Raw genomic sequence first — 15,009 nt, forward strand, 5'->3', positions numbered from 1 at the left:
TAGCAGAAGATTGCAGGTTCGAGTCCTGCTGCGCTTAGCTAACGCGCCGCGTGAAATTTTATATTCTTTGTTTTGATTCTGCCTCAAAACCAACCATCTCGGACAGTTTCTCACCTGAAGTAAAGGAAGGCTGTTTGCTTTAAGAAGCTAATGGCACATTTTCATCACTGTCGATCTGGTTGCACGGGCAAAACAAGCGGTGAAGTAGACGTTTTAATGCACATAATTTCTGTTTGAATGCAAAAAGTAAGGGATGGATGTCTGACTTTGCAGTTAATAGGAGACAAGGTGACTGAGAGGTTCAGGCAATGGACTGCTGATCCAGTATGCCCCCAGCTTCGTCGTTATTGAGTTCAACATTTTTCCCTCGTTTTTTTTAATCAATCACATTTAACCTCATTGCCAAATTCACCTTTTTAGTGACAAGGATGCAGATCGTTGGTGAAGTTATGTCTCCAAAAATAATCACTTCATCAAAGGGAAACCATTAGCAGGACGTTGGAGAGGGGGACTCATGAGATCGGTCTCTGAGAGTCAGCACAGGCACGATGGGCCGAATAGCAAACTAACGTCAGAATCTGGGAGCTACGTTCCTCACTGTCGGCGGCTCGTTGGTCTAGGGGTATGATTCTCGCTTTGGGATTTTAATAATTGAATTGCGAGAAGTCCCGGTTTCAAATCCTGGACGAGCCCTGCCAACGTTTAGTCAAAAAACGACTTCTCAGCCGGTCGACATGTGCGAAAACTGACATGTTTCAAATTAAAACGTGTGATTGCACTCCGTTGTTCACACAGCGTCCAAAAATCCTGGAGATTTCCCGGGAGCAAAGTGAAACTCACCGAACTCAGTCAAGTTCGTGTCTCTTTGATGTACTCGGCTCTGTGTCTCAATTGGACAACCTAAACCCCGGTTTGATTCCGGCAAATACTTGATCAGTGTATCTTACTTTCTGCACGCATGAGCTCACCTCCACAGGGATAAGCATACATTCAGCGTCAATCTCAAATTCAACGTGAAACAGACTCTGCCCTGAATATGAGTGCGTCCTGTTTCTCTCGCGCTGAAAAGATGTGAGAAGCTGGCTTTGGATTTACTCCCTTGGCTGCCGAATTTAAACCGTGCAGGAAATCAATCCGGGGTGGTCAAGCTGCGTGGTCTGATTAAAAGGCGTTCAAACCCTACATTCCAGCCATGTTATAGTGTTCTGGCCGCAACATTCGGTTTAACGTATCGGATCATAAGCACCGCTCCCATTGTCTGCTAATGGTTCTGCTGTTCACACTAACACCTCCTCTGGTCCATCCATTGTTACTTTATTGCCCGCTGACCACCCACTTTGCCTTTTCGCATTGTGCCATTTATTATTCAATCACTCCTACGCTCGACTGTATCACAGGCATTCCCTTTTGTCCTTGCTCGCTGCCTATTTTTTTACCAGGCGCTATTTTCTTGGAAAAATCTGTAAACTTTACATTTTTCTTAAAATATCGGAATGATCATCCGACTGAACGTGAGCCCGGGCAATTCATCCACAGAACGTTCACGGCCTGCTGTGTTTTACAGAATGCTTTGTTTTTGTTCATTGTATTTCTGTATCCCTTTTAAGGTGATGTGCTGGCCTGCCCGGGGTCATTCTCTGTCTCTCCAAAATGGTGCTATCAGTCTCGGATCATTATCTATCTGTTTAAAAGGAATGTGCTGTCTGTCCCGGATTTCAAATTTCAAATTTCAAAAACTGCCTTTGGAGGGTGCAGAATTTTTAGTTTGTTTTTGTGTTTGTGTAAGTGAGAGAGTGCGTGGAAACGTTCTGCGTGATCTTACTGTGCATTTCATGTCATGGGAGGAAACATGCATTACATGCAACTTGAAGCCACACTGATTTGATTCAACACGCATTCGGGGACTTCCGTGGGATTTTGCTATTCCACACCTGAAAGAAGGCAAATTACATAAGTTAGAAACATAGCGATTTTAGCGAGAGCTTGCGGATGGGCTGTGTATCATGATGAGCTCCTTCCCCCTTATTTTCAAATACAAATCAAATCAAGACAAGACAAGACATGACTGACTGACTGACTTTGTTTATCTAAATATAACTTTGCTCATGGTATCGGGGATTCTCAGAATTTCCTATTGTGGATTCTGAGAGCAAGGGGATCTCAGAGGATCTTTGGCAATTGAAGGGTTTCTGAAATTGTGTCATGTGATTATGAGTGTTCTCAGTAGATATCAGAGATAACTGACTCTCAAAATATTTTGGAGAAATTAAGGGACCTCAGAGGATATCAGAGCGGGTAATCCACGCTTAGTCGGTATCAGAGATAGTAAGGGAAATTCAGGATGTATTAATGACGCTGAGGAGGTATTGGAGTGAGTAAGGCTAGCTCGGGATCTATCAGAGAGCGTATGTGAAACTTTTGATGCTTCAGAAAGTCTAATGTAAAATGAGTAGTTATCTTCTGAACATCACATTTTATAAATATGAGCATGGTTAATTAAAGCAAACGTTGAAATCGAATGTCACACATGGTTTGCCGTCTCCCACTTCGGGGATATGAGATGGTCGATTGAGGCCAGACTGAACATTTGAAGCGCTCAAAAATAAATTGATAACTAACACAGATCCTCCAGCCCAATGCATTAAATAACAATATAGATACCGTTAATTACATTCGATTAATCAGAGACGCAAAAACCGTTGCATTTAACACAATAACAACTCACAAAAAGATGTGAATCTAAATTGGAGACACTCAAGTGTAATTACAAAATCACAGGTAATTGATTGTTGTAACAGAATTTTAATAAGTTTTTTTTATCATGCTGTAAATATGAAAGTTTATGTGAACTTTCTTCAAAAGCCGCTGTAGATTTCTGTGGAATGGTTTAACTCCTATCCGATAATTTATGATGTTGATTACCTCAACATTTGAGACCAATGGATTGATTCTTAACAGAATGATCTTGAATAGAGTCGCTTCCAAAGCTATGCAGAGTTGGCTAAAGTTGATAGGTAAAATAGTTTAAAATGTAAGAATGTTGATGAGCAATGGCGGATATTTAAGTTGATATTTCCTAACTCTCCATAACAATATATTCCAGTCAGAAGGAAAGACATTAAGAGAAGGGAGAACCAACCGTGGCAAACTAACGAAGTAAAGGATGGTATCAAATTAAAAACAATGGTATACAATGTAGGCAAGATTAGTGGGAGGCCAGATTATTTAAAAATAACAGCAAAGGACGACTGAAAAATTAACAGAGTGAACATGGATTATGAGAGTAAAGAAACAAGAAATATATAAACAGATATTAAGAGGTTCTACAGTTATATTAAAGATGAAGAGAATTGCGCAAGAGGTTGAGACTAGGAAATAAATAATGGGGAGCAGGAAAATGGGAGAGAACTTGAACTCATATTTTGTACCGGTATTCACGGTAGAAGACACTAAGAATATCCCAATAATAGATAATTAAGGGCCTATATTGAGGAGTAAATTAATACAATCACTATCACTAAAGAAAATGAGTTCAGTAAAAAAATGGAACTAAAGCCAGCCACATCTATTGGAGCTGATTGTCTGCAGCCTCGGGTCTTAAAAGAAGATGCTGCATAGATATTGTTTGCAATCTACCAAAATTCACTGGCGTCTGGAGAGATCCCAGCTAATTGGAAACCTGAAAATGTCCCCATGTAAAAAAGAAGGGAGGCAAACAGCAGGAAACTATAGACCAGTTAACCTAATATTTGTCGTTGGGAAATTGTTGGAATTCATTATAAAGGAAGCAGTACCAGCACAGTTGCGAATTAATATTGCAGTCAAACAGAGACAGCCTAGTTTTATGAAAGGGAAATCATGTTTGACAAATTTTCCTGAGTTATCTGCGGATGTAACGAGCAGGTTGTTTAAGGGGAACCGGTGGTTGAGGTATATTTGGATTTACAGAAGCATTCAATCAGATGCCAAGTAAAATGGTACTGCGAAAGATAATAGCTCAGGTGTTGGAGGTAACATATTAGCATGGATAGAAGATTGGCTAATTAACAGAAACAGAGATTGACTATAAATGAGTCATTATCCGCTTGCAAACAGTGACGAGTGAGGTGCAACAGGGATCAGTGCTGGGGCCTCAACTATTTACAATCTAAATCAATGACTTGGATGAAGGGGCCGAGTGTAATTTAGCCAAGTTTGCTGATAAAGCACAGATGGGTTGGAAAGCAAGTTCTGAAAATTAAACAAGAAATTTACAAACGCTTATACATAGGCGAAGTAAACATTTGGCAGAAGCAATATAATGCGTGAAATTGTGAAGTTATCCACTTGTCAGAAAACATAACAAAGCATATTATTACTTAAATGGAGAGAGATTACAAAATGCTGCAATACATAAGGACCTTATGGTCCCTGTGCATGAAACAGAACAAAAGAGTATGCACAAGAGCAAGTAATCAGGAATGCTATCCTTTATTGTAAGGGGGATGGAGTATAAAAGCAGAGAAGTCCTGTTACAACTGTACAGGGTAGCTGTGAGACCGCACCTAGCAGAGTACTGCTTACAGTTGTGTTCACCTTATTAAAACATTTCATAGAAGGAGCACTTGGTTGATTCTTGCAATAAAGGGGTTGGCTTATGATAAAATGGTGAGCAGATTTCGCCTATTCTCATTGGAGTTTATAAGAAAGAGAGGTGATCCTATTTAAATAAATAAGATAATGAGGGGACTCACTCAATATGGTAGTTGCCGATAGGACGTTTCCACTAGTGGGGGAATCTAGAACAAGGGGGCATACTTTAAGAATAAGGATTCGCCCATTTCGAACAGATCAGCAGAACTTTCTTCTCTCAGAGGGTCGGATATCTGTGGAATTAGCTGCCCCAAAGAGCTGTGGAGGCTGAGTCATTGACTAAATTTAAGATGGAGATAGACAGACTTTTGGACGATAAGTTAGTGAAGCGTTACGGGCACCCAGCAGGGAAGTGGAACTGAGTCCTAGATCTGATCAGCCTTGAAATATTGAATGGCAGAGCAGGCTCCCAGGGGGCAAACGGCCTAATCCTGTTCCTATTTCTTATGTTTTTATTCCACTGGCCCTTTTCTGCTGACCCCAACACAATACATACTTAGAACTATTAAAACAACCCCGCCGTAGAGGCAAGGCGACATCGTTTCCTGGAAGGTATAAATCAACTGCGCCGAAAATGCAGAAACTACATAAAAAGATTCTATACAAGGAAATGTTTGTATGTCAAATGTAAGATTCGAAGCCACGTCTCCAGAAGAGACGACAATCTGACTGGAGAGCCTTAAACCGCTCAGCATTCCTGAGTTCATCATCCATACATCATTGTCCCTGGATTTACCCTCGAGGTAAATAAAACATATCATTCACTTCGCTAACTGTTGCTGGAAGGCCGAATGGCTTTTGGTTTTATGAACCGCAGTGGTCACAGCACAGATCGCTGTAGAACAGCACCTCCCATGGTTTACTACAATTACACCCTACTGTTTGTTCACTAATATATAACTAGCTAGCTATCCATTCTTCCATTTCCTTACTTTCTATCATGGTTTTGCTGCATCTGTCTTTAAAGGGACAACATTTTCTCTTGCCTCTCCTATTCTATTAATATACTCAAATAAACATTTGTTGCTAACTTGTATATTCCTTGCACGTTATTTGACATCTGCTTTTGTTACATTTGGCATCCCTTCAGCTTGGTCATACTTTGAGTTAAAAACGTGGTTTCTGTCTCCATTATGCCTCTTAAAAACAGTAACAATTCTAATCATATTACCTACATTATTAGCATGACGTTCAGTTGAAAACTGATTCTGGTCGATTGTTCATCGTCAAATCTAATTTGACAGGTTCCTTTTTCGGTCCAATACCTATTGTAGAAACTGTCCCATCGACATTAAGAAATTAATTGCCTTTCCTGCTTAAACGTTTCTGCTTTTCTCAGGCTGTGAAATAAGCATCTCCCATTAACATGAAATAAATTTGTCGTGGAGCAAATGTAATATAAATGTGCTACTGACTTAGCACTATTATGAGGGATAAAGGAAATGTTTAGGTAATTGAGTTCGGCTAAATGAAGACAAAGTGCCGGCATCTGAAAGGATAGTTGTCGACGATGGCGGGTTACGGAGTGAAGAACAGGTTAAAAACTCGAGTAAAATGGGGTTTGAGGATAGAAAGGAGAATGTAAGAGTGAAGGACAGTTTATCGGGGTGGTTGTGGCTAATCGAGTCTCATGTTTTCAGTCCTGTTGACTGTGTGTATTGAGGAATGGAATATAGACTGATTGTATCAAGATATAGAGCGGTTATCGCCGAAAATTGTAGTCAAAACCAAACTGTCAAACACGAAAACTGAGAGAGCAAAAAGTAACAATTTACCATAAAATCAACAGTGAATTTCTATCTTAGTTAAAAATTGTGAAAAATGTGACAAATGTACATATACACTTACACAATTTATATCTAAATATTCGACTCATATATACACACCGAATATTTATTTTACAACAGCGCACTCCTACATACCGACCTCGTTTATATCTAGCCCATGTTCTGGTTGCAGTTTTGACACAAGGCCACACATTGACCTTTTGCAATTTCCAGATTCTGTCCGTCCTGTTTCGCATATTCATCATTGGATGTGCTACAGTCCTTGAAATACTCAAAGTCTAAACAATGATCGTTTAACTATTTCCAGATACAGTCGGTCCTGATTTGCATTGTAGGATCGGATATGCTGCAGCCCGCTGAAAACAGGCGGTTAAACCAAGCAAGATTTCGGTTCTGGTGGTGAATGCTGCTTCTGACGGATTTCTTGGTGTACTGCCGGTGGTGAGGATTGGAAAGCTCTTGTGTCACACTGAGTAAAACTGGAAGTCACCAATATAAGGAAGTCGCTCATGAGTCCAATAGGGAGATCAGGAGAAAGAGAGGTTAGAATGTGGAACTAGGTAACACAGGGAGTAGTTGAGGTTAATAGCAGATAGACATTTAAGGAGGAACTGGATACGAACATGAGCGACATGGCAATCGAAGGATATGCTGCTAGACTTCGATGAAGTAGAGTTGGAGCATGATCCTGTGGAGCATAAACGCCTGAAAAGACAAATTGTGGCGAATGGCCTCTTCATGTCCTGTACAGCAGATGTAAAATATCTGAATACTTCATAGATCCATAACTGCTTTAGGCTCCAACCCAAAATGCAATTATTTTCACGAAAGCCTGTTACTAATCTTATTTCCTTGACTCTCGAGTTCTCAGGTGCTAGGAGCAACTGCCTCCACAACCCACCGCCTCCCCCGCACCTCCGAAACTTCCAACATTTATCAATTCTACCGGAGCACTTATCGCGGGAGCAGCAATTCCTTCATTTTGCGATTTTGAAATAGGACAGTGACACTAATCTGTTTCTTTCATTGACCATGGGTTTCGCTAATCTGCCGGTATTAGGCAGAGAGAGAGAGAGAGAGAATAGAGAAGGACGCAAGGGGAGAGATAGTCCGAAGGGATGAGATGGACAAAGAGAGAGGCAGAGACAGAAAGAGATTGGAACAAAGAGAGACAGAGAGAGCGAGAGAGGGGCAAAGACAGAGAAAGAAAAAAAGGAGAGGGACAAGGAGAGACAGAGAGAGCGAGGGAGAAGGACAAAGGCAGAGGCAGAGACAGAAAGTGAGATGGACAAGGAGAGACAGAGCGCGCGAGAGATGGGCGAAAGACATTGACAGAGGCAGATAGCGAGAGGGAGAAGGAGAGACAGAGAGAGCGAGTGAGATGGCCAAAGGTAGAGACAGAGACAGAAAGGGAGAGGGACAACGAGAGACAGAGAGAGCGAGTGAGAGGGCCAAAGACAGAGACAGAAAGGGAGAGGGACAAAGAGAGACAGAGAGAGCGAGAGAGAGGGCCACAGACAGAGACAGAGACAGAAAGGGAGCGGGGCAAGGAGAGACAGAGAGAACGAGAGAGAGGGCCAAAGACAGAGTCAGAGACAGAAAGGGAGTGGGACAAGGAGAGAGAGAGAGAGCGAGAGAGAGGGCCACAGACAGAGTCAGAGACAGAAAGGGAGCGGGGCAAGGAGAGACAGAGAGAGCAAGAGAGAGGGCCAAAGATAGAGACAGAGACAGAAAGGTGGAGAGACAAGGAGCGAGAGAGAGAGCGAGAGAGGGCGAAAGACAGAGACAGAGACAGAAAGGGTGAGGAACAAGTAGAGACAGAGAGAACGAGAGAGAGGGCCAAAGATAGAGGCAGAGACTGAAAGGTGAGGGACAAGGAGAGACAGAGAGAACGAGAGAGAGGGCCAAAGACAGAGACAGAGAAAGAAAGGGAGTGGGACAAGGAGAGACAGACAGAGCAAGAGAGAGGGCCAAAGATAGAGACAGAGACAGAAAGGGAGAGAGACAAGGAGAGACAGAGAGAGCGAGAGAGAGGGCCAAAGATAGAGACAGAGACAGAATGGGAGAGGGACAAAGAGAGAGACAAACATCCTTATCAACCTATTTAATTGTTATCCCTCGCAGTTAGTAAATATGATGAACCAAATGACTTATATTTTGTCGCATCTTTCAGGATTCGAAACGTGAAAAAAAGTAATTGTGTTGGAACTTCGTGTTCCTGCCCTGGATTGGGGAAAATATAGCAAATTCACGGCAGTTTCTTTCTGTCTATTTCTCTCTCTCTCCCTCACTCCCTCTCCCTCGGCCCACACCCTCCCGCCTCCCTCGCTCGATCTCGCTCTCTCTCGCTTTCTGTCCGTTTGTTTTTCTCTCACGCACCATCACTCTTTCTCTTTCTCCCCCTCCTTCTTTCTCTCTCTCTCTCTCTCTCTCTCTCTCTCTCTCTCTCGCTCTATCCCTTTCCGCCTCTTTGTCATCCTCACTCTCCCTTGCACTATCCCTCATCCCTCTGTCTATTTGTTTCCCTCTCCCTCACCCTCATTCTCGCATTTTCTCTCACTCTATTTCCCCCTCCATCACTATCTCGCTCTCTCTCTCTCTCACTCTTTCTCTCTGTTTCTCTCTCTCTCTGTCTGTTTCGTGTCCTTCGTATCCCGGATAAACTCTTTGAACGTCTCTTCAAGTCTATCCTGACCAATTAACTTTATGCAGACGCTATGAAGGTTTAAAGCCCCTATGATTATTGCCGTGCCTTTTTTACAAGCCTCCATTATTTCTGGATTTATACTCCGTCCAACCGTGCAGCTGCTCTTTGGGGGTCGATGGACTATGCCCAACAGCGACTTTTCGCCGTTATTGTTTCTTATCTCCACCCAAACTGATTCAATCTCTTGATCCTCAGAGCCAATATCGTTTCTCACGAACGCACTGATCCCATCTTTTATTAACAGTGTTACCCCACCTCCTTTTCCTTTTTGTCTGTCCTTCCGAAATGTCAAATACCCCTGAATATTTACTTTCCAGTCTGGTCACGTTGCAACTACGTCTATGTAATGACTATCAGATCATACTCATTTGTATCTATTTGTGCCGTCAACTCATCTGTTTTGTTAGGAATGCAACGTGCATTTAGACAAAATTCTTTTAAAATGTGTTTTTTTACCCTTTTTTCCTGCTTGTTTCCTCTGTCCTACAAACTCACTTTGTACCTTTTTGCTTTTTAATTCAAACTCTACTCCCTTCCCTATTGAATCTATTCTAAGGTTCCCATCTCCTGCCAAACTAGTTTAAACCCTCCCCAACAGCACGAGCAACCACCGCCTCCCCCCGGCCCACCGCAATGCGAGGTTATTAATTTTGGCTCTGTTGAGGTGCAACCCGTCCGGCTTGTACAGGTCCCAACTCCGCCAAAACCAGTCCAAATGTCTCAGGAAATTAAACCCACCCTCCTGCACCATCTCTCCTGCCATGCATTCACGTGCTCTATCCTCCTATTTCTCGACTCGCTAGTTCGTAGCAACTGGAGTATTCCGGACATAACTACCTTTCTGGTCCTACTTTTTAACTTCTCTCGTATTTCCCCAAACTCTGCCTGCAGACCTCACCCCTCTTTCTCCCTATATCATTGGTAACAGTATGGACAATGACCTCTGGCTGATGACCCTCCTCCAACAGAATGCCCTGCAGCCGCTCGGTGACATCCTTGCCTCCAGGAAATAAAATATTATTCTGGTGTCACATCTACGGTGGCAGAAACGCCTGTCTGCTCCCTTGATTATTGAAAGCCCGACCAGTATAGCTCTTCCATTCTTCTCTCTCCTTCCCTGTGCAGCTGAACCACCTTCGGTGCCGTGGATTTGGATGTGGCTGCAGTCGTCAGAGGCACTATCTCCACACAGGTACTCAGAAGATAATATCTGTTGGCGAGCGAGATGGACTCGGGGGCTCGTGCACTACCTGCCTAGTCCTCCTATTCTGTCTGCTGATCACCCACTCCCTCTCTACCTGCACGCTCTTAAGCTGCGTGATGACCACCTCTAGAAGGGAATTGGGTAAATAGTTGATGGCGAACAGTTTGGCGAGCTCTGGGGAAAGTGTCTCATCCGATGCTTCTGTGATGCTACAATCCTCTCTCTCAGTGAGCTTTTTTTTTCACCTGTAAACCTCACGGATTTATTTCCCGGCCGTGCCGGCAGGGAATTTCTCACATTTAGTGTGCTGGTTCTTATTTTCTCCCTCTATCATTCATTCTATTTCTCTCTGACTCTAACTTTCTTTCCGTGTGTCAATGTCGCGTTATGTCTATCCCAGTTGCAGTCAATTTGTGTACGCTTGTCTCATTGGGGATCTTTTATCCGTCCAAATATGACTTTCTCTCTGGCGCTCTCTCCATCGCTCCCCATATCAGTTTACTCCATACCTTATGGTTTATGCCTTATGCGCTGGTTTAGTCTGAGATTGCTGATACTGGGTCGTTGACGTGCATTTTACATTATTCATTAAAAGATGTTCAGTGTTGACGGGAAGATTACATGTTCTGTCGGTTAATGCAAGGGGGTTTGTTGTCTAGTTAAGGACGACCAGTTCAATGCGTTATTTACCTAAGTGCAGTGTTTTGCAGTTCAGCTTTTCACCATCCACAGTTTTTACTAGATATATGTCCTCCCATGTTTGCAGAGTATGCAGACGTGTAGTTTGCTCTGCATTGAAAGTTAAATTTTAAGTCTCCAATCGATTTGCCAAATTTGCAAGTACTGCACTGCAGCGTGCCCATGACGAGATCACCGAGTTGTTAAGGCGTTTGAATTAAAATCCAACTGATGTATGCCTGCGTGGGTTCCAATCCACACCAAGTAAATGTTCAATTAATTGGTTTGAGAATTAGACTTAATGCTTGTTTGTATGAAAGCTTGGAAGCGGTCCAAAATCTCTGCAAATGATATATGTGTAATTCTCCCTTCGAGACAACGTTTCTTTATTTATAATAGGTGTTTGCCAATTGACTGAACAAAGGAACAGGATTAGGCTATTTCGCCCCTGGTGCCGATTCGCCATTCTGTTAATTCTTGGCTGAGTCTTTCATAACTCCATCCATCTGCATTGGCTCCACATTATTTTAACCTGTGTCCAGCAAAAACTATCAATCTAAAATTAACATTCTTAATTGAGCTACTATATCCTGCTTTTTGTAGCAGATAAATCCATCACCCTTTGCGCGAAGAAGATTTTCCTAACTTCTCTGCCGAATCGCCTGTCTCTGATTTTAACATAATGTCCTCTTGTCGTAAACTCCCACACGAACGGTGAAAAATGCTTTATCACTATCTATCTTATCAATTCATTTTAAAACCTTAAAAATCTCAATAAAATCACCACTTAACCTTCTATATTCCAGGGAGTACAGGCCAAGTTTATGTAATCTCTCCTCATAATTTAACCCGTGGCATTCTGGTAACATTCTGGTGAGTATGACCTGAACACATTCCAATCCAGCCTATCATTTCTAAGGGTCCGTGCCCTTAAGGGGACTAGATATAATGTTTAGAAACAGCTTATTGCCCTTCGCAGAGGGCTCAACAATCAACAGCCATTTATTTATACTGATTAGAGAAGGTTTACAGGAGATGTGATGGGAAATTTCCACACGCAGATAGTTCTGGCTGTGTAAAACGCACTACCTGAAGAGTGGTAGAGGCAGAAACATTTAGCATATTTCAAAAGTATTTGGATGTGCAACTGAAGTGCCGTAACGTGCAGGGTTATTGAGCTTAAGGTGGAAAGTGTGATTAGGCTGGATAACAGTGGCGCGGACAGGATGGGCCGAAATTGCCTACTTCCATGCTGTAAACTTCTATGAATCTATTATATTCTATAACTTAGAGGACTCCAGCTATAGTCTAACTACATCTCTGTTCAGTTGAAGAAAAACTTCCATTGCTTTATAGTCTAACCCCTAGTTATAAAGCCTAACATGCCATTAGTTGTTTCGAATATATTCGTAACTTGCTACTGCATTTTAGCGGTATGCGCACTGAGACTGCAAACCACATTGGAAATCCATCCCTCCGAGATGTGCTCCATTTAATTACTACTCGGATCTAAACTTTGTGATCTAAAATGGGTGACGATACAATTACCTGTTTGGAATCTATCTGCCACTGAATCGTCCATTCATTTAAACTATCAGTATATCTTTATAAGTATACGCTAACGTCTGTACTAATTACTATATCACCAATATTTGCATCATCGGCAAACTGGTATATCTGGCTGCCTGTTGTGCCTTCTTAATCTTTAAGAAATATAAAATGAAACAATTTCTTTAAAACTGACATTTTAAAACGTGCAATGCTTTGAAGCCCTGATAGGGTCTGTGCGAAGAGGAAGATAGGAATAAGATTTCAGCTCGATGACTCATTTGATCCTACAAATATACATCATGCAAGTGTGCGATGTTTTCAAACAGCAAAGGCACGAGCTTGCATTCCCGTAGCATCTTTCACGAACGTAGGATGACCCAACTGCTCGCCGTTGCTCAGTTTGAGTTCCGACAGGACCCCCAGCCTCCAGCCATCATTACAGCCTTGGTCCAAATATGGCCAAAAGTGATTAATTCTAAAATGAGGCGAGAGTGATTGTCCTTGACATCAAAGCAGCATTTGGCCGAATGTTTCAACAAGGAGGCTCCTAAGTTGAAGTCATCGCGGGGTTAATCTCCACTGCAGAAGACATACCTAGCCTAAAAGAAGATGATTGTGGGTGTTCGATGCCAATCATCTCAGCCCAGGCTATGCTGCAGGAGTTCATCTTCACCTGCTTCATCAATGATCTACCCTTCATCATAAAGTCAGAAGTGGGCATGATCGTTGAAGATTGATTTTTCCAACTCTAGTATCAACTCCGCAGAAAATGAAACAGGAAAAATATTATCTTTACATTATTGTGGCGTGGTGAAAATCATGGAACTCCTTCTATAACAGCACATTGGTAGTTACATCACCTCAGTGACTGAACCATAAAACCATTGAAATTTACAGCACAGAAGGAAACCATTTAGCCCATCGTGTCCTTGCTAGCAGACAAAGCACGAGATTTTCAGGGTGCGGTAGTCATGTGGTAAGGTGTCGGTCTCATAAACCATCTGGGCCGATCGAGATTTTATCACGTTAAATGCGACATTTTAAAGCTTTTTCCTTTTTATATAACAAAACACCTCATAATTTTGAACTTATGTCATAAATCGCCTCTAAATGTTTTCTATTCCAATGAGAAAAATCTTTCTGACAGGTGTAGTCCGATTATCCCAATATGTATGAAAATTTAAATCCCGTATTAAAACCACCCTGTCTTGACGACACGTTTGTCTAATCTCTACATTTATATATTCTAGTACTTCACAGCTGCGACTAGTGGCCCTATGCACAACTCCCATTATTGTCTTCAATCCTTTCCTATCTCTTAATTCTACCCGTAAAGTCTCCACGTCCAGTTTATCTGAAGTTAGATCCTCGCTTAGAACTGAACCATAGAATCATAGTTATTCACAGCATGGAAGAAGGATATTTCGGCCGATCCGGCCAACGCGGCCAACAAAGAGCTATCCAGCGGAATCCCATGTTCCAGCTTTTAGTCCGTCGCCCTGTAGATTATTGCACTTCAAGTGCATATCCAAGCGTGTTTTAAATGTGGTGAGGGTTTCTGCATCCAGCACCATTTCAGGCAGTGAGTTCCAGACTCCCAACTTGCTCTGGTTGAAGACATTTCCCGGCAAATCACCTTTAAACTTGCTACCAATTACTTTAAATCTATGTCCCCTGTTTGTTGACCAATCTGCTCAGAAAAATAGGTCGCTCCTGTCCAGTCTCTCTCTACCCCTCATAACTTTGAACACATCAATAATGTTTCCCCTCAGCTTCCTATGTTCCAATGAAAACAAACCCAGCCTACCGAATCATTACTCATAGCTAAAATTCCCCAGTCCAGGCACATCCTCGTAAATCTCTTTTGAACCTTCTCTGGAGCAATTACATCTTTCCTGCAATGACGTCTACGCAGTATTCCACCTGTAGCACAAGTAATGTTTTATATAGCTCAAGCATAACTTCACTGCTCTTGTACAATATACCTAATTAATAAAGGTAAGTATGCCACATGCCTTCTCAAACAGCACGTTTTCTTTGAAACCTGAAACAGTGAGTCAATGATGTAAATACTACAACAACAACAACTTGCATTTATGTAGCGCCTTTAACAGAGTAAGACGTCACACGGCGCTCCACAAAAGCTTCAGACAAATCAAATGACACTGAGACGGAGCCACATAAAAGAAAAATTACGGCAGATGCTCCAAAGCTTGGTTTTAAGGAGCATCCATTTTGACATCTTTTTGAAACACCCTAGGCCAGGAATATTAATCAGTGTTATTTCCTCTCGGTCTGAAAGTAGTGAGAAGTTGACTTTTGAATTGGACCCATGGGTGTCGATTTCATACGATTACATAGGATATTCAATGCAAAAACAGGCTATTCGGCCCAACCTGTCAATGTCGACGTTTGTGGTCCACTGGAACATCCTCCCCTCTTTCCACATC

Source organism: Pristiophorus japonicus, chromosome 25 (assembly GCF_044704955.1).
Source record: "Pristiophorus japonicus isolate sPriJap1 chromosome 25, sPriJap1.hap1, whole genome shotgun sequence".
NCBI lineage: Eukaryota > Metazoa > Chordata > Chondrichthyes > Pristiophoridae > Pristiophorus > Pristiophorus japonicus.